Here is a 21196-nt window from a genome sequence, read left to right as displayed (position 1 = left end):
CTCTAAATATGAATGATAATCATTGAATATCCCTAATGTTAGGCATCTTAATAATTCGTTTAAGAGCTTAAACCTTAGATTTGATTCATTCTTAATAACCAAATTTTTCTGCTGCGGCTTGAGTTGAGTGAATCAAATTATGTTATTTCAACCATAATCCTTCTTTGCCGACTGACTATCTGTTGCTAGAACCGAAAAAATCGATGGATATAATAGAATAATTAAATTAGCAACAAATTTGGCCATCGAAAAGTATCTGAATATTGTAACTTTTAGAAGAAAACTTATGAAGAAATTCCCGAAAATTAACAAAAGAATATTCTCAGGAATTCCCGGGAAATTTTTCCCGCGTAGGAACCCTAGTTATGACCTATCTAAATATTCCAGCAAGATTCATCCGCCCATCTTCTCCCATTTCCAATAAATTTAGATTCATCCTCCAAAACAATTTAAATTTCAAAACTAGCATTGTTAAGTGTTATGATAGAAAAACACTTTGGCTATAAATTCCAGCAAGTTCCATCCGCCCATTTTCTTTCATCCTCCCAAGAAATCCAAATTTGGAATTTAGGAAGAATTGCCAAATTCGTAAATATTATGAACCCTGATTATCAACAGCTTATCTATAAATTCCGTCATGTTCCATCCGCCCATCTTTTCTTGTTTTCGGATTCATCCTCCGAAGAATGTTAAATTTTGATTTTGTTAAAAATTAAAAAATTCTTATTAAAACTCGCTCAGTTAAATATTATGACCACTGATTATCAGATTGGACAGTTTATCTATAAATTCCAGCAAGTTTCATCCGGCATTCTTCTCCCATTTCCAAGAAATTTAGATTCATCCTCCCAAGAAATTTAAATTTCTCTATCAAAACTCGCACTGTTAAAGGTTGTGACATGAGACCATGATAGTCCCACAGCCTATCTAAATAGTTCAGCAAAATTCATCCTTTTCCCATTTCCAAGATATTTAAGATTCATTCTCCCAAGCAATTTAAATATCCGAATAATTTTAATTTTGCTATCAAAACTCGCACTGTTAAGGGTTATGATAGAACCCTTATGATAGAAAAACACCTTGGCTATAAATTTCAGCAAGTTCCATCTTCTCACGTTTTCCAGGACTTTAGATTCATCCATCAATTATAAGTAAATTTTAAAAATTCCGAAAAAATATGTTTGACATTTATGATTTGACTTAGTTCCCGTTTCCATCATTAGTGTTCCATTTGGTCCAACAGTGTTGTAATTATTCCATTTAGAATACACTTTCATTGATTTACAATGTTTAACAGAGCTATGAAAACTTTAACATCAAACTTCCAACACAATCCATTCATTTTCAGATGACAGCAACATTTGTCATTCGTATTCATTCAATTATAGACCGAGACTGTTAAAGATAAAGACAATGATGGAATACATGCATGATTTGATTAATCAGAATCTTGTGACAATATCTGAATGGGTTCGTGCAGATTTAATTTCAACGATCGCAAGACTCAATGCTGTAAGTTGGCTCAAGTTCGACAGATGTCGCTTCATCTGTACTTATGTCTGATGTAAATAGGGAATCTGACACTATTGATGATGAATGATCACAAACACTGCTCCTGTTTTCCTTCCTCCCATAACCTATTTTCCTAATTCCAACACAATGTATTGCGTATCAGGGGTTCACACTGAGTTAACAGTGTTCAAATCAGTGACTATAGAAAGTGAAGTCTTCAGAATCGGCTACAAACCCGATTATATATCCATAAACATGCAAGTAGTCTCGGACTTCCATTTCATCCAAAACAGAAGCTGCCGGCTCATTAAAAAAAAAACGCACAGGTGTGAATACGAATGTCCGGTTCTTCATGTAATGAAATATATGTAGATAAAATATCCTATATATCCTATTTGAGGTATGGCAAACCTCAATGCCACTGGTAGGTTCTAGTACTCTTAAATCTCTAACGAGAGGTGATAAAATAGAGTCTTGTGGACTCTAATTTATTGTTTAGGTGCTTGGAGCTATTACGACATACAACAGATTGTTTAACATTCAACTCAAATGAGAAATTTGAGATTATACAACAGTAATAGACATAGATAAGACATGGAATACCGATTATAATAACATGTAAGGCATTTCTTATAAGAAACTATAGTTGTAGCAGTATGAACAATTTTACAATAATCAATCTGGATGTTCTGGGGTCATGCATGTTGTTCAAGTCCAATAAATTGTGTTACTTCTACAGAATGAGTCGATAAATCCATATGACTTAGTGAAGTAGGGTTGGCTGAACAGTTAAATATGTGGAGGGTGTCATGAGGACCCTGACTACATGCTGTGCATAAGTTAAGGACGGCACGGTCTATGAGGGACCAAAAGGTATTAAGTCTGTTGCTCCATCCTGATCCAAGTTGTGGCAGAACGACTCTTGTTCCACGTAGCAGAATCTTCTCGGCGTCTGCTATCGGTGGTGGGCGACCTCCAAGTACAACATTCATACGGTATCCTGCTACCGCAGAATTTATGGCGTCTCTGTGAATGTTGTTCAAAGCTGTCATATACGAGCGGCGATCAAATGGATCATGCTCATAACTCTGTATGCTCTCCTCCTATTTCCTGTCTGACATGCCTCGGGGGAGACTCCAACTGTGAGATGTTGAAGTTTGGATGACTCCTCCGGTGACATCCCAGAAGGAACGTTGTGTTCCTTGACCGGTAGAACCTTGGTTTCCTCGTGAATGTGGTGTTCGGAGTTAATTTGAAGGCAGCCTGTGACGGTCCTTAAGGGTCCACTTGGTATCACTCAACGAAGCCGATCACACTGGAGCAGCATAGTTGCCCACTGACCAACCAATCGTCTTGTAGTTTACCTTGTTGAGAGATACATAACCGATAATGTTCGGTGCCGACCACTTATGTAAAAATAGTTTAAGCATTACATCTCATTTTTAGCTGATAATAGATTTATATTACGTTTTCTTGGAAGTGTTTGACAATTTTTGTAGTGTAGTATTTAAGTCGACTTTAATGGTTTATTTCTTTTTTGATTGTTCTACCATATGTTGATGTTGTGCCTGGGTGTTTTCGCAATTTCGTTCAAGATAATTTTCAACTATTTGCCGGTTTTGACTTTTATAGCGGTGTGTGCCTTTTTTTAATTCGTTTTCTTCTCATTTCGTATTATGTAAATGATTAATTGTCTGCTGTAGAGTTTTTTTTTCTAGTTTGCTAAAACAAATGATTCTTTGTTAATTTGTATTTATGGGCTTGTTCCGGTCTCATGGTTAAGTGTGCTTTATTTCAAATTTCAGCATTCTATCAGCAAGATTTTATTTCTAGATGAAAATGTGCGTAGCCAAAATATGTATTTTAAACATTATATTATCTATTTAGATTTTAAAATAATCTTTGAAACACATTTTCCGGATATTGACCATATGTTGTTTTAGTTTTTTTTTATTAAATGTCACGTGCATTGTAAACTATTTATTATTTTTAATCAAGCCCACAAAATGATAAATGTTCATAATCGTTTTAAGTCATGGATAGTTTCTGAGTCAATGTTTGATTTTGAGTTAAAATGAAAAAAGAAAAGAATTATTTACAAAAACACACACAAAGTAAAGTAAAGCAAAAACGCCTAAAATGCTTAAAAAAGTAACATGAGTCTGTTTTCTTCGGTTGGTAACTTTCAAAACAGCAAAAAACATTTTTTTTCTTACTTTTTATTTAATTGTATTTCATTTATCTATCTATGTATGTTTGGTTTTTTGTTTAGTATGGATTGTTGGGTTTCATTCATGAAATGCTATACTATTATATATCGTTTTAACTGAATCATCACCGTCATCCTCATCACGATTGTCATACACAAAGTCAACACCGTCTTGTATCATTTGTCATTTGATCGAACCATGAAGGCAACCAACCAACAACACAACCAAGGAATGTTTTATATGTGAAGCGAGTGAGTGTGATCGTGTATTGTTATGATTTTTGTTTTATATTTCGCTTCAAATCTCTGACTGACTGAATATGTGAGTGACATATTGTATTTTGTTTCGAATCTTACAAAAATTAAAAAAAAGCTTTTGTAATGTTTCGTATGATACATACCATTTTCAAAGCAATTCAATGTGATCACTACAACGAGTTAATGGAGCATTAAGGAAACTGATCAATCTACCTATACAAATATGATGTGCTTATGTGTGTGTGTGTTCAAGTTATAGTGAGAGAGTGTAGGTGGAAAGACTTAGTGTCACATTTCCGGCGCTTGTGGGAGTTTTGTTTTCTAAAATCCATACACATAAATATATTTTTACGTCCATCATATCTCATTTTATATGAATATTTTATATTTATTAATGTTTTATAGAAAATCTATACAATAGCAGAAACATTTAAGAAAATAGAAAATGTGATTCGGAAAATAAAGTTTAAATAAAAACAACAATATCCAATTTCAAATCGTCACCGGAAATGCAAAAGGGCCTAACAACTAAAAAATTCAAAATTCTTCAAAAATTTTTAACATTCTATATTTCAAAATAACGACTTTATTAAAGAAAGAAAATTATATTTGTAACCTCTTTTAATTTTATTTTGTTTTTTTGTCTCTCTTGTAAAATTTTAAAAAGTGATGATAGGCCCTTTTGCATTTTAGATGACGAAACTCTTTATATCTAACTATCATATACTATATTATATTTAGTTATTTTTATTTCATTGTAATGTAATTAATAATTACTTTTTTAAAATCTTAAAGTTTTATCATTAAAAATTTTTATAATTGATTTAAAACTACAATACGATTATATAGTTTAAAAACCGAATCTAATTGGAAAATCTTAAATTGATTATATTTCTATAATATTTACTATGTACATACGTATGATTATATACAATATTTGTTTCTTTTTTTACTTATAATTGTAGACAACGTAAAAAAGTCACTTCTTAATTGGCGGAAATACAGGCAGTTTATGTCAAACAATAGATTTAAAAAAAAAACAATAATTCTTCCGTTTAAAGAAGGAATAACCATAGAAATGGCACGATTGATTGTTCCCCACATGATTCATAATATTCACATTAGGGTATTAGTAGAGCCCAAGAAAAAGTAAAACTTATGTTTAATACAGAATTTTGTATAATTTCAAATTTATTCAAAGTACTGGTCATTGTTAGCTATGACCTTTTCCCATCTTTCTTGCAACATATGTATTCCGAGCCAAAAGAACTGCTCAACTTTTGAGGCCAAGAACGAATGAAGCCAATAGCGGATACTTTGTTCTGAAGTGAAGCGTATCACAGTGAGAACGTTCTGCATCGATCGAAACAAATAGTAGACGGACAGGGCAATATCTGGACTATGATGCGGGTGAAGATAAACTTCCCAACCACTTCATTCTAAATACTTTTTAACGTTTCATGACTGGCCGCATATTCTGGGCGTTTTTCGGGCAATGCTCGCTTCAAACGAATCAGTTGCGTTCGGTACAGGTTACCTTTGATGGTTTGGACAGATTTCAGCAGCTCATAATAGATAGTACCCTTTTGCTCCCACCAAATACAGGGAATTACCTTAGCGCTATGAATATTTGGCTTTGTTGTCGAGTCGGCTGGTTGCCCGGGCTTCATATACGATCTGTTACGCTTCTGGTTATCCTAATGGATCCAATTTGATTATGATTCGGTGCAAAAATGATTTTCTTTTATAGCGTTCAAGCATGATTTTGGACATGTAAAATCGTCTTTCAATGTCTCTCGGCTTTAATTCGCATGATACACTGCTTTCCCTGCTTTTATATGAATCTAGCTGCTCGCAAACGTATGATTTTGTAAGCTCTTGTTGAGTTTTACAATAATCTTCATGGAGTAATGCCTCAAATTAATAGCCTTCAAACTGTTTTGGCTGGCCTGTGCGATCTTTGTCTTCCGTGTCAAAATCACCAGTTCTTAACCGATCAATCCATCTCTTGCACGTTGAAGCCAGTAGACACATTCACCATAAGCTTTGGTGAGAAATTGGTGTGATTCAGCGGCACTTCTTTTCAAATGAATGAAGTAAAGCAAAACTTCCCGCATATGACGATTCATTGGAACGAAATTCGACTTTCCAAGCAAAAAAAAACTTTGTTGTTTACTCTATTAATGACATATGAGTTATTAAAAACAAAAGCGGAGTTCAAAAGATGCGCCATCTATTGAAAATCCCGGATTCTGGCGCTACTACCTTCGATCGTTTACCAACCTTCAGACTATATTACTCCATATACAGATTTTGATAGGGTATTTAAGGTTTTAATTCCCTCCAGGATTGAGTGGTGTAGAGGTAATTTCATGTACGAATATGACACCCGGATATATACAGACGGTTCTAAAATGAGCTGTGGTGATGGTTCTGGTGTTTTCTGTAACGAACTTGGGTTAGGCATCTCATACCGTCTTCCGAATGAATGTAGTGTTTTTCAGCAGAAATTTTTTGCATGATCACAATACTCGCGGTAATATAGGTATTTTTGTCGACAGTCAGGTGGCACGTCTCTCACTGAAGGCCTACACAACTTCATCGTCATTAGTCAGTCAATGTAAGAATGCTCTGTCAAGGCTAGGTCATCTTATGACATGCGCACAGAGACCACTTTATCTACTTTAGATATATCCAATGCGGTCTAAGTAACAATTCCACTGGGGACTACTAAAAGTATTATTTTCAGACACAAAGGCTGAGAATAGATGGCATAACTTAGACACATGTAGGGTGGCCAAGTTAATGTGGCGCTCTTTTAACGAAAAACTGATAACCCGAAATACAAGGAATATATCAAGGTTACTGGCAGTATTTACGGGGCACTGGACGCTAGGCAATCATGCAAATCACCTGTTCTCCCTCTTAACGACCATTGTCGTAGCTGTAAGGATGTTCCGCAAAAATATTATCCGTGAAATTTTACTATAATCTTAATAAATGCGAAATTAACACTAGGCTCTCTTTTGTTATGTCTTATTTCTGACTTTGTGGTTGAATTTTCAGTTTTGGTGTATTCAGGGTTTTGTAGTAAAATTTCACGGATAATATTTTTGCGGAACATTTTAACCCCTTAAATCTCTGTTTTAATGGTATTTTTGGTCGTTTTTAAAAGAAGGACAAAAAAGACCCATACCTTGAGGATTTAGACGGTTAACATATTCTACAAGAATGTTCTCCGTAACATTTTACATAAATTTGCTGAACACATTTTATACCTAAAATGTAAGGATCACATGGTTTCTTATGCCGATTAACAATAAGAATGTGCCAGAGTTGCGAAACATTAACCCCCCCTCAAATGAAATTCAGATTTAAACTTTCAAAACGCCGATACACGTGTCTTTTTTTTTGTCTCCTCTATCAACATTTATTGGTCGGACCTTGTAATTTTTGTTGGTGTTGTACAGTGTTATATTTAAAAAGTTTTCATTTGTATTTCAGAAAATTCTATTTGTATTTTAAATATAATTTATTAAATGCAATTGTACAATTCTCAATTACAATTTGAAAATTCTGAATTCCGAATATATAATTTTAAACTTCTGAGGTGTAGTTTATACAACACTAAGTACCATTTTCACGACTTTTTTTATTTTATTTACTGTCTGTTAAAATAACATTTTTATGAAAACTGCCAGTGTATCTTTAGATTAAAAAATAACTAGACATTGTGAAAATGGTATTTAAGCATAAATACTTATTTCAAAGTATTTAATATATGAACATTCATTCCCCTTTTTGCTCTTTTTTTCTCTATAAATATCTAATTACAAATAAACTGTGATAGTACAAAGTAGATAGATAGAGGCAACTAACTATACTGTAAAAAGTGTTAAAGGTGTATGCTTCCGTTACTGCTCTATTGTTATTAGTTTTTAAACCGGGGTTTATTATTGATATGCTCGTAATATGTCTTTATAAATATATGTATCTAATATGAATCTCTTAGATTCCTACTAACGACAATAGCAAAAACAACAACGAAATACATATAAGATTAATAAAAAAAAAAATAGTAATCATAAAAACATAAAAGAAACAACATAAAATAGAAAAAACAAAGCGGTTGTTGTTGAGAAATTGTTCTACATAAACAGCTCAGTTTAATGTTAGATTTCAGCAAAAACTAACAAAAAACAAACTGAAGAACTTGTTTTTTTTTCAAGAGGCAAAACTTTAGAAATTAGAAAGTACATGCTTCTGCTGTCATAAGTAGAGGAAATCATAGTTTCTTGTTGTTTTTTGGTTTCATTTGACATCAAAACATTGGTAAACATTTGAACATACATATGACACATTTGGCGTAAACAAATGGTTTAACAAATGTCATATGCTAATCTAATCCATCACCTAAGTTTGTGGAACCTAATTTTTCTTCTTCTTTTTTTGGTATATAAAAACCTTAATTTATTTTAGTTAACATGCGCTTAACTACTTATCATAAAATTAATATTAAGTTTGTAAACAAGTTTAAGATTTTGCTATTTTTAAAGAATTTAAATTGCTAAACTGGTGCCTACAAATCTTTTCTATATAAATTTCGCTTTGCTTAATTAAATAAGCAAATTTGTCTGTGGCTGTTTTAGGTTTGTATTTAATTTAATTTTTGTTTAAATAATTCGTTCATACTCATAATTTAAAAGAAAACAATTAAATTCAGTTTCAACATTTTTAAATGCCAACTCTGAAAATTTTGTGTTAAAGGCAAAATTCATGTATGTGAGCAGAAAAGAAAGTTTACTATTATTTCATTGACAAATCCAACGAGAAAAGCTGCAACAATCAAACAAACAAGATAGCTAAAGATAAAAGAAGGTTAAAAAGCTAAAACAATTAGTTATCACATGTGATTCAGTTGTGTTGACTTAGGAATACCCTGCTTTAAATAAGTGAGAAAATACTCGTATATTTAGTTACATTAAAGTTTGACTGTTAAATTTTACGTTTCTATATAATTTGTCTGTTAGAGAGACTTTATTGCGGTCTTAAATTGGATTAACTCAGGATTAACTAAAGTTCAACTCTATTCGACTTTTGGTCATGTTTGGTCAATTCCGGCTTCGAAACATTCCATTGTTTTGTTAATCTCTGTATTTTAATTGATTACTTTGATTTCATAAGAGAGCGAGAAGAATGTTATAAACATTAGTCTCTTCAAATTTTTGGATATGTATTAAAATACACTTCTATTTGATTAAAAATAAAATTTTGTTAAAAAATATTGTTAATTACTTCATATTTTTCATTTGGTCAGTATTTTGAAAGGAATTAATAACCAACCATTTAATAAATCATACTTGAAATCGAACGCATTTCAACACACTCTTTCAAATCCATAGTTTTGAAAGCTATTGGTTTCCATCTCATACCTGACATTTTTAAATTGTCCAAATGTATAACGGAATTAGTTATTTCCACTGCCAGTTAATAGAATATCTCCTCTATTATATTACAAAATAATATTCTGCCTCAACTTTCCTCCTGGGGAGTATTATAAAAACCAAAATGTACCTCTGAACTGGATTTCAAACAGAATTTTGATCAAGAAAATTTCTTGAAAATTATATTTTTTTTAAAAAAAAATATTTAAATGTTAAAAATTTTTTTAAAGAATTAACGATATTTTTAAAAGTGATAGTTCTTACGTAACAACTTTTAATTTTTCTAAAAAAATAGGCGTGGCAGGAAGTTATCTACGCCCACTTTTTATATTTTTTCTTGTACCAGCACTCAGAGGTTGACCCCAATTTATGCAATACATTGCACAGAGGGATTTTGGTGTCAAAAAGTCAATTTTTCAAACACTTAATTTCAAAAATCAAATGATGCAGTTTTGTAGAGAAATGTTTAAAGATGAAATGTAGACTGATAGTTCTAAGAAAAATTTTATTTTTTTTTTTTTTAAATTGAAGTAAAGTCCATGCAAAGGTGTTAAGCAAAAATTTACTTATATTTTCACGCAATTCAGGGGTTTAATTATGTATAATTTTCCTAATAATAACATTTACCTTTAACATATTTGAAAAATATAGCATTTCTCCATAAATACCAAAAAAAAAATTATGGGGTTATCACAAACCGTTAAGAAGATATGGCCATATTAATAAACCTCTAAAAATTATTTGATTTTTGATTTTCCATGGAGAAAAAAAATGTAGCCCCACTTTCCCCCAAGCGATTTTTTTAATAAAATGAAAGTTGGGAATGTCTTGTTTCGATTTCAAAAAAAAAAGTTTTCGGAAGTTTTCGGAACAGGATGAAACATAAAATTTTTTGTCGAATAATAAACGAAATATCAAAAAAATTCTTATCTATGTATGGGTTTGAAACTCGGCATGCATTCCTTTTTTGTTTCAATAAATGTATGTACCAAATTTCTAGACTTTTGCTTGGATATAAACAATTTTATGCGAAAAAATCTATTTGGATTGTATGGGCAGTGGGCGTGGTCGATTTTGATAAAATTTTATTTTTTTCTTAGTTTGGTCCATATAATTCTTGGTGCCAAATTTTAGCGCTCTACGACCACTCCTTATAATTTTTGCAAAAAAATTTATGAAGCCATCCCTCTGTGCATTGTGTTGGAACTAGGAAAATAGGTTATGGGAGGGAGGATAGAGTGATTGTGGACATTTGATTTGTATTTTCCTATATTGCAAGACTTCGGACAGTACGTTTAAAGAGCTAATTTTCCCCGCAATGTGTTGTGCAATCCACTATCCAGTCATCAACGAATTGATGAGCCTAATTTCAGCTGAGCACATACCATAGTAGTATCAGTAGAACAGTGAAACGATGTTCCAGTAAGTCCCTAGAACTGTCACCGATAAGCACCTTCATCCTCTCCTGTACGCGGTCGAGTAACTGCAAAATAGACTTCGAAGCATCGGCCCACACATGAGAGTTGTATTCCATTTTGGGTCGGATATTAGTGGTGTAAATAGTAAGGAGATCAGATGGAGTGAAGTATTTCCTATGCCGTTTTAGAAAACCAAGACAACTTGAATGCTTCTTTGAAAATGTGTTTTGTCCAGCGGACACTGCACTGAATACTCATGCCTAGACATCAAGAGCTTCTGATTTATACCGCCCATTAAAACATATGGAGCAACATGATCTGTTGCGCATTTGTGTGTTAACATACAATATTGAGTCTTGCGTGCATTAAAATCGACTCTATTCGCACATCCCCGCCCTCTCAGAGATTGTTACTAGTTCTTGGTTAAGCGTATCATTTATGACCTGCCTCATTGTCCCAATCTCCGACAGGCTTGGTCTATAATTGAATGAATATGAATGGCAAATGTTGCTATCATATGCAAAAGAGTAGAGGAGAAATAGAGTACCGCGTTGCGATACCCCTGCATTGATCTTGAACTCGTTTGTAGATTCCGTCTACAATAACTCGCATAGTGCGATCTCTGAGAATGCTCGATATAAATCGAGAGAAGTTATTACCGACACCAAAAGCAATATGTTTAGAAATATCTAGATCATTGGTCTCCAGCAGTACTCCCGCGGGCACCGTCTATGTGTGAGTTTCTTATATATGTGAAACCGAAATTAAAAAACTAACATGAGTTATTTTACAAGTGTTGCCTGTGAAGGATATTTTCATAAGAAATTTGGTTCAGTGTACACACATCGTAACACTAGAATACTAAGAAAATATATTATTGTGAGAGTTTGGTTAACAATGATCTAGAGCCACTTCTTTACTTTCGCCAAAACGATGTATGGAACGACACCATTTTACCGATAGGAAGGCTAGCAAGTTTCTAGTAGAGCGTCCTCTACGAAAGCCATACTGGCGGTCGCTGAGTAATTTGTTGTTTCGATAAATATCATCCCCCATAAAACTACTTTCGAATTTCATAATTCAATTTAAGCCTAATTCACTAAAATCTTGATTCAGAATTACAAAATGTCAGCAATTCATTCTATAAAATCATTCTCAACAAAACGAATTCTATCATTCAAAAGCTTTTATTTTAATTGAATTTGTTCATTATTGAATAAATTCATAATAAAATTCCATTAAATGAATATATTTACAAAATGAATTCAAAGTCTATTTGTAATAGATGTGAACTGAAGCAAAATTTAATCATTCAATAAAAGTTATTACTTAAGTCAATTTCCAACCAATAAGGAATTAATTCTATAAAGAATGATTTCTCAACGAAATGAACTCAAAACATACTAAGGAATTAAATTAATGAATTCATAATAAATTCTCTATTGCATGGTGATGAGATAAAATTTAATTTGCGTTTGAAAATTGAATTAAGAATTAATTCTTTAGAGATTTGAAAAGGAAAATAAATTTTAAATAAATTAAGTTTTCAAAAAATTGTTTCATTCGTTTTAGAAATCAACTAAAACAATTTTGTGGTCGGTTTCATATGACTTTCGGAAATGAAGTCACATGTTCGTGAACGTGGTCGCGAAAGTAACTGTGTCCTAAAGCTTTGCAGTTATTCATAGAGAATAACAATTACTTATATGAGATAATGTGGAATGCGACATAAACTGGAGAAATACCTGACAACAATTTAACAAATATTTCCTTGACATTTATATTTGAATATAGAAAACAAATATAAACACCTCCTCTACTACCCACTTCATTTAATTAAATGTAAATCTATGTAAATTAATTATGGAAAACTTAAATCTCTTCTCCAACTTTTCTTTTATCAAAAACCTAAAACAGCGTAAATGCGGCTAAATCCACAGTGAAAGGTGTTACAAACGTAATGATGAAATAAATCTATTCCCTACGGTTTTAAGCCGGTATGAAGTACAACAGAAAAAAAAAACCATCACAATCAAATCAAACGGCAACGAACTTTGCATATCAAAATGAAAAAAAAAACAAGAAATTTTGGAATTTTTGTTGCTTTCAAAGCAAAGCCACTGATGAAAATGTGGTTGAGATGCTGCTGTTGGGTTTTGAAGTGCGTGGACTTTATGGCTTTGCATGACATGCAGATGGAGAGTATTAAAAGAAAGGGCTTGTTATTTATAGCGTTTGATAGTGTCGTCGTCTTGCTGCAGATGCATTCTCAGCTTTCATGTACACTGGGTGTTGAGTGTTTTTTTAACAGGTTGTTGCGGTTTTAATTTAAAATAAACAAACAAAAATCGGTGGAAAAAATGAGCTGTAACAAAAGGTTGTTAGTTTTTCTCGGTGGGGAAAAAAGTCCCAGAATTGTTTTAAAAATTATTTAGTTTAGCTGAAATTAGCTGAATTTTGGACTTAATTACAAAATAAATAAATTTTTTAAATTGCTTTTTATTTTTAAAGAATCAAATATCCCCAATTCATTTGTTTAGATTAATCATGTGTTTTATAGACGAAATTAGCTGTGTCCCTTTTTTGAAGAATCGGTATTGAAAACTTTATATTTTGTTCTCAAAATAAATATCTATTCGATTTTTTTCTAGTTTTTATAACATACTTTTCTCAACATGTAAGTAAACTAGAAGAATAGAAGAATTTTTAGATGTCCTTTCCTTGAAAAAGTTGTTAACCGTCAAGATAAACTGGTCTCTCGAAAACGAAATGGTTATATTTTTCGGTTGATTTCAAACCAAATTTTGTTGAAAAAATCTTTTAAAATAGTATCGAAGGAATCTTTTTATACCCTTTACCATGAGTGGCAAGGATATGCATATGTATATAAGTTTGTCGATATAGCCGCCTGTATGTTGAAATCAACTTTCCGTAGCCCTCAAATAACTTATATGATTCATACATCAATATATCCGCTATAGATCCGGCTCAGTTGCTATTTATCGAGAAAGACGGCCAACAAATGGCTGAGATATAAGGAAAAAACCAGGACCTCGATTTTTGGCCTATTTTTGATCTACATAGTATATCTGGATTAATATAGAATATATGGATATCTAATGATAGATATTTCAACGACGTATATATGCAGTAAGATGGCCTGCAATATACAGACGGACATGGCTAAAATCGGGAAAAATATTTTTCAACCCAAATTTTTTTTTAAAAAAAAAATATTTTTATCATAATTTTTTTTCAATAATAAATTTTAAAAAATAAAAAAATACAATTTGAAAAAAATTTAAATTTTTGTTTAAAAATGGCATAATATCTCCTGAATTAGAGCACATACGGAGCTTAATGTCTTGTCTATGTTATACCATTTATAGAAATTTTCTTATATAGAGTTTTTTTCAAGATTTTTCAGACTTTCTTCACAAAGTCGGTTTGAAAATGTTTTTCCCGAAATTGGCCTATTTTCCATTCAAACTTGTAATAAATACTTTGTTGGAAAGGTCTCTCAAATGCCTTTTATTTGCATTAGAGTGAGTGACAATACAATGGAATCAGTTTTTGAAAACCATATTCAGTTTTCAAGAACATGACATTTTACCAAATTTAAATGTATATTTCTAAGATTAAATCACTCAATGTTTCAAATTTCAGCGTATTTAATCACTCAAGTTTAACAAAAATACCTTTATAAAATACTATGATAAATATTCAATTAATAAATCAACAGTTTAAAAAAAATATAAAAAAAATCGTAAGACTGGTACATACTGTAATAACTCAACATTTCGGAGGAAGACTTAGTAAAACAACTCCAAGACAAGATAATTTAAAAAAGTACAAAATCCAATAATCTAAAAAATCTCGAACTATTAGCCACAGGGCAAATGAGAAAGTGAGACTGGTCTGTAGACTGATATCCTCTCCTCTAGACTGAAAAACCTCTTATTTCTAAAGAAAAACCATATTTAAGCTGGTGGAGACAGTAATGGAAATCCGGATGAATTATGATGATTTAAGAAGCAGTTATAGTAGAACATAGTAAGACGGCTGAAGGGAATGATTGTAGGTGGTAATATTATGGTGTGGGGCTGTTTTTTCAGACAAGGTATAGTGTCCAATTCATATCATAAAAGACTGGAATATGCCAGACGCTGGTGAAAATATGCCCCTAGTTTGGAGATTCCAGCACGACAATGACCCCAAACACACCTTTTGTCTTGTAACTGAGTGGTTTGCAATGTCATAGAAAACCTATAAGAAAGTGTAAATCACACAATACGGACTCAAAATTATACCTCCGAGGAAGCTTTGTCACATACGATTATAAAGGAATGCCAAAATACATATGTATGTCAAACGGAAGGAGTGAATCTTTAATTGGTTCAATGCATCATCGCTGCGAAGCAACAGTTTTTATTGTGATATTATCCAACAAAATACTGAGTCACTGAGTCACCTGGACTTTGCATACGCTGAGGAAAATATGCCCCTAGTTTGGAGATTCAAGCACGACAATGACCTTTCCGCACTAAAATAATTTCACTTTCCATCGGAATAGAATATTGTGACAGCCGTGAACATTCACGAGTTTTTGGAATAATTTGAATACTGAACTAGTTATTGGTATATTTGAGTTAAATCTTTTTTTGTTTTTGTATGAATCTTCTGCATTTGTTTTGGAGCTTAAGTCAAGTTTAATCTGTAATTGTCTCAAAACATCGTCACTGCGAGGCAACAATTTGTACCTATTAATTGAATATTTAGAAATGTTTCCATTGTATTGTCAACTATGTATGTACATTAGACCGTACCTCAAAAAAAAGTTCGCCGTACACCCAATAATATGAAGTATTTCTGCATGGCAGTTAAGAAAAAAAATGTTTTCACTTCTACAGACTTTTGTCTCGATCATTTATAAACCAATTGGGTAGATTCTTTTAACAAATACAATTTCAAAAAGTATTTTTGGCAGTTATTATTTATATCTTTGCCAATTATGTACCGATTTTTAGTTTATTAAAAAACTTGTTTTTTCAATAAACGAAAATGAGTTTTAAAATCAAATTGAAAGTTTCAAATCAATATCCTGGATTATAAGGATACTTCATTTCATTTAAGGTATTTAAAGACGGCAATACTGAGTATTAATATTTGTCAAAAACTCAAGTATCATAATACAATTTCATCGTCTAAACAAAATTTGTATTTGATTTTCAAAAAATACAAATGATTTTTTTGATTTACGGTCGGTATTCAAAATTTGTTTAAAACAATTCAAAAACTTTTTATTTTCATATGCATCGGGTATGTATTTATAAATATAAATAAGGCAAACGAAAATGTCAAGAAAATATAAAATAAAAATAAAATTGCTGAAAAATATCAATCAACAAAGAAATAAAATATTTGTAATACTATCGTGTAAACAATAAATGTTTTTTCGAAACGATTTTTTGAAATACCGAATGATTTCAATAATATTTTAAATATGAAAAGTGTTAATACTCAGTATTGCCGTCTATAAATACCTTTAGTAAATTTTATTCAGTAAAACAAATGTTTTCTAATCGATTTTGAAAAAAAAATTGTTTAAACTTTTAATTAATTTTGAATTAATTTAATTCACAGATCTTAACTAAATTACTTTTTATTATTAGCTTTATTTTGCTAGAAAATAGATCGATCGTAATTCGTCACACCTTTTCAATTCGAATGATTTCCATTACATTCTTATTTAATTTTTTTATAAGAATTTCATAATCAATTTTTAAATTTATCAAAGGTTTATAAAACAAATTGTGTATGGAAATTTTATGTTTTTTTTGTATGTAACTCCTTTATTTGTTTCTCAAACAGTTTCCTTAAAATTGATTTTAAATTATGTAATTTTTTCCAGATTTGTTTCCATTCATTAAAAAAAGTATCTAACTTTAACAATGCAAAATCCCAGCCAAAATAATAACTAAACTCGCTTACCTGCTTAAATCCAAAACAACAAAAAAAAAAACAAAGCCAAGAACAAATTAACGAAATTCCTGATCGTTTTCCCAGAGATCCCTAAACTAGGCGCTGCTGCAGTGATGATTACAACGTTTGTTTGTTGTGCTGTGTTGTAGTTGTAGAAGTTTGTAGAATGCCTTTTTTATGTGATCTGCTTGTATAACAAGTAATTTGGAATTTATTGTTCCCTGCTCCTCTCTACTTTATCTCATGCACTCTTTTGTTTCATGTTCTTTACAGGTCGCTCGTTTTTCAGCCTTTTCAATGCCACAACAGTCAGTCCTTCCTTCGTCTTTAAAGTGGTTTGAAATTTTTCTATATTTAAGGAATTTTCTTCACTCGTTTTCAAGGTTTTTTTGTTTAAGATTCTTTATATTTTTTTTAGAATTTTGGTTCTTTTTTTAAATACGCAATTTTGTTTTAATAGTTGGCGTTAAAAAAAATTATTTAAATATAAGACATCTATGTATCTATATTTGTACAGGAAACAATTTTTGGCCACCGCAATATTTGCACTAACACTTTAACACGCACACCTAAGATCACAAACATTTACTCAAGATGAAATGAACAAACACGATCATCTCACGTATATTAAGCAACCAAAGACAACAATAATAAGCATCAACATTCCAAAATGTACTCTATGTAGTACTGTATGAAGTATGTATATTCACTCTATGCTACAATACCGATCGTAACCACGCAATTGCAAAGTAATTATAAACAAAGAAGTAAGTACGTGCATGTATTTTTTATTTATTTGTTATTTATTTTTGTTACTCTTCTAATTACTCCAATTGACGGACGCACTGCACTCTTCAGTTGGAACTTTGTTTTGTTGTTTTTTTTCTTTCTGATTAAATAAATTCTGGTGTTCTAAATATAGCACCAATCAGGAATTTAACTTTACAAAAAATTAAACAAAAATTATTATTCTGTTTACTTTACTTTTTTGCAGACGTTATTTGTTCGATCCGTTTGTGTGTGTACCTAGTATGTATCTTTGCATTTATGTTTTTGTATTTTTTTTTATTTTCAAAAAATTTTGTTATTGTAGGTATATATGTGGAATCGTGTTTGAATGTAGTTGTTCAAACCTCAATCGGGATTGAATTGCGGCGCTCTTTACTCTTTTTTTTTTGTTTTATTTATTATTATTATTTTTTCTTATTCACCTTTTACGCATTCGTACGTTGGGGTTTCCGTTAATAAAGCCGACACAATCTTAAACGTTACGCGATCATTGCTGAGAAGTAACTGAGTTTGTAATCCAGCAAGTATCTCAAACTAGTTGCAAACTAAGTTTCTTCAGTTGAGACAGAGACGAGATTTTTTTTTATTTGTACTCAAATATTGTAGTAAAAGTACCATGAAATAAAACTTATCATATAATCGTTATGAAGATATTTTTTGAAATAGAGTTTTAGTCCCAAAAATGTATTTTAAAAAGAATATTAGAAATTAAAGTAATTTACTTATAGTTATTTATTTCTGGTACGTTTTATTGTTAAAATCGACATACTAAAATTACACTTACACGCCCCTGGATAATTGAAATTGTTGCCAGATCTCAAAAAAAGTCATACATTAATAAAAACCGTTGAAACCTTTCTAACGGTTTTTTTATGAAATACGATTTATTTTATAAATTAATTGAACCCAACTAAATGAACAAAATTTAAATAATATGGTCCTAATTTAGACTTTTAATATCGTCGTCGCAAGATCAACTAAAATTTATAATTTATTCAAGAAATATGTAGAGCACATTTTTTATTGCTAATTTATCTAAGTTAAAAACACATAAAAGAAAACCAATACTAGATTATCAGGCTTGTAACACATTTTGTTCGGAATGGTTTCCATTCCGTAGTTTTTATTCCGATAGATTTCGTTTCAGGTTCCGTGTAATTTATTAATTTCAAAAATATTTAATATTTCTGTATTTCTGATTTTAATTTGACAGCGTTTTTAATTTGACAGACAGCGTTTTTAATTTGACAGATGTTTTTGGTACAGAAAATTGATTCAAACTTTTAGAAAAACAAATAATTACAAAGAAATATCAATTCCATTTTGAAACCACTTCAAATCCACTTCGAAACCGTTCAAATCCGGCGCAGTGGTGGGCATCGGAAGAAAAGTGGTAATAAAATTGTTAATTCAAAATTGCCGGTCGGATTGCAATATAATGTACATACAAACAAATTATTGCTTCGTTATGACAAAATTGTTAGTGCTTTTGCTCAGACAACTTTGTCTTGACAACAAATGTCATTAATTGTTATGATAAATATTTGTCTAGTATAGACAGGGGGTTAAAGGGATCTGTCCACTATAGAGAGTTTTCACTGTATTGATTAATTGTATTATGTTTCATTCAGTGAACAAACTTGTGCAATTAATGTTTGGACAACTTTTACCAACAACAGCTATTTAGTTTGCGTTTATCAGAATTGGCAGTTGTTTTAATTAAATGATGTCGCCATTCTAAATGACTATTAAATTTATTTCTGACTGAAAAACTCAAATGGTATTTAATATTAACAAACCTTCAATATGAACTAAGTGATAACATTGAGTTAGCAGTAACTACAGGCCTTAATATTAAAAATTGTCATTCAAAAACTACACACTATATGTAAGAACAATAACTTGAAGTTATATTTAACGTTTACATTTGTTAAACTAGAATTCAGGTTATGTTTTTATTGTTAACGGTCATAATTCAGTATTTAAATATAAAGAAAACATTGGGCAACGTTAAATGGGAGTAAAACACAACATTCAACTAACTTGGTATCACCTTAAGTATATTAAATATATCAGTGCTGCCAGGAGTTTCTTTGGCGCTTTTGCAACGAACAAAATTAAAAATTTTCTTTTAACCCTTAAATGCATGATTTTTACTTTTATTTTTCTATAAAGTATCAAATATTTAGTTGATATTTATTAGGGATGCCAAACGGGACTGGGTTTTACAAATCCCGGGATTCGGGATTTTAGAAATGTAAATCCCGGGATCCCGGGATTTTTCGGGACCCCGGGATTTTTCGGGATCCCGGGATTTTTCGGGATTTCGGGATTTTTCGGGACTTCGGGATTTTAGTTAAACGTCAAAAACATAAAATTCAACAATAAAAACTATTTATTTCGTTAATATGAATAAGAAAAAATATAACAAAGCAAAAAACTAATGCATTGAATTAAAATAAATTTAACCGTGATAAATCCATAACAAAATTGAAAATTTTATAACTTTTGTATTGAGTACATATGCCATGTTCATAGCAAGAGGATTTTTAGGAAAGCGGACATTGCCCTTACTATGAGACCAATCGTGTAAAAATTGGTAATGAAGTTTAAAAGTTATTTGCAATTGAAACTGCACAACTTTTGTCGAAAATGTTTGCTCCATCCGTATATTAATATTAAAAATAAAAAGTATTGTTTTATTATATTACAAAAAATGTCGGCCTGTCTGTTAAAAACACGATAGGGCACAAACGAAAGAAGCCAGCTGGCTAAAATTATCCACAAATATAAGGTTTGTTTGGTATTGAAAATGGTCCATGATTTCCCCTAGCCCCATACAATTGTCTCCCGGAATATTATTTGAGCAGTCATAAATATGTTGAATATGCGCCAATCCTTAAAAAATTGTGCACAAAATAAGTTCTAAGTACTCCGAAATTATACTGCAAAGTATTGCGGAAATCGGGCTACATTTGTCCCTAGTCCAATTGGCTTATAATAATTAATATCGTGATGAAATTGGTCATAAACAAGTTGTATATGAAAATAAACCCTTCTACCAACTTTTGTGAGTTCCAGTCCAAAATATTTTATAGTCAAAAAATAATTTGTATATAATGATATTAACATAAATATCGATATAAGTCATTCATTCATAAATGCTAATCAAGTCTCCATTGATGGTGGGTATACAAGATTCGGCGAGATTAGAATTATAAGTATGCTGAAATTTAGCTTTCTAGGTATTTTAGAAGCTTGAAAAATCTTCCTGAAAATATCAAAAATCTTGTAATATTCCGGGATTCGTTAATCCCGAAAAATCCCGGGATTCTTTTTCACAAATCCCGGGATTCGGGAAATCCCGATCCCGAAAAATCCCGGGATTTTCGGGATCGGGATTTCGGGATTGGCATCCCTAATATTTATTTATTATATTTCATTTAGCTTTAGTTTGATTTAGAATTTCGTTAGCTGAAACTTTTCGTACTCCATTTGATTTTTCTGAATTAGTATTAAGCTTATATTCGTCTAAAATTAAGTGGAACTGGAATGTAGACAATTGGCAACAATATGCATTAAAG

The 21196-nt window shown here is 31.2% G+C and overlaps 1 protein-coding gene across 1 annotated transcript in view; it reads right to left on the bottom strand.

Annotated features, from left to right (window-relative positions):
* The window catches only part of Ccdc85 (coiled-coil domain-containing protein 85), a 32316-nt gene extending 14180 nt beyond the window's left edge, over nucleotides 1-18136 (bottom strand). Inside the window, exon 1 of the mRNA XM_065501161.1 lies at nucleotides 16833-18136. The gene's annotated coding sequence lies outside the window, so the exon portion shown is untranslated. The remainder of the gene's footprint in view (nucleotides 1-16832) is intronic.
* Between the last annotated feature and the right edge of the window lie 3060 nt (nucleotides 18137-21196).

The sequence above is a fragment of the Calliphora vicina genome, chromosome 2, assembly GCF_958450345.1.
Source record: "Calliphora vicina chromosome 2, idCalVici1.1, whole genome shotgun sequence".
Lineage (NCBI taxonomy): Eukaryota > Metazoa > Arthropoda > Insecta > Diptera > Calliphoridae > Calliphora > Calliphora vicina.
The sequence above is the reverse complement of the archived record's forward strand: the minus strand, read 5'-3'. Positions and strand labels throughout refer to the sequence as shown.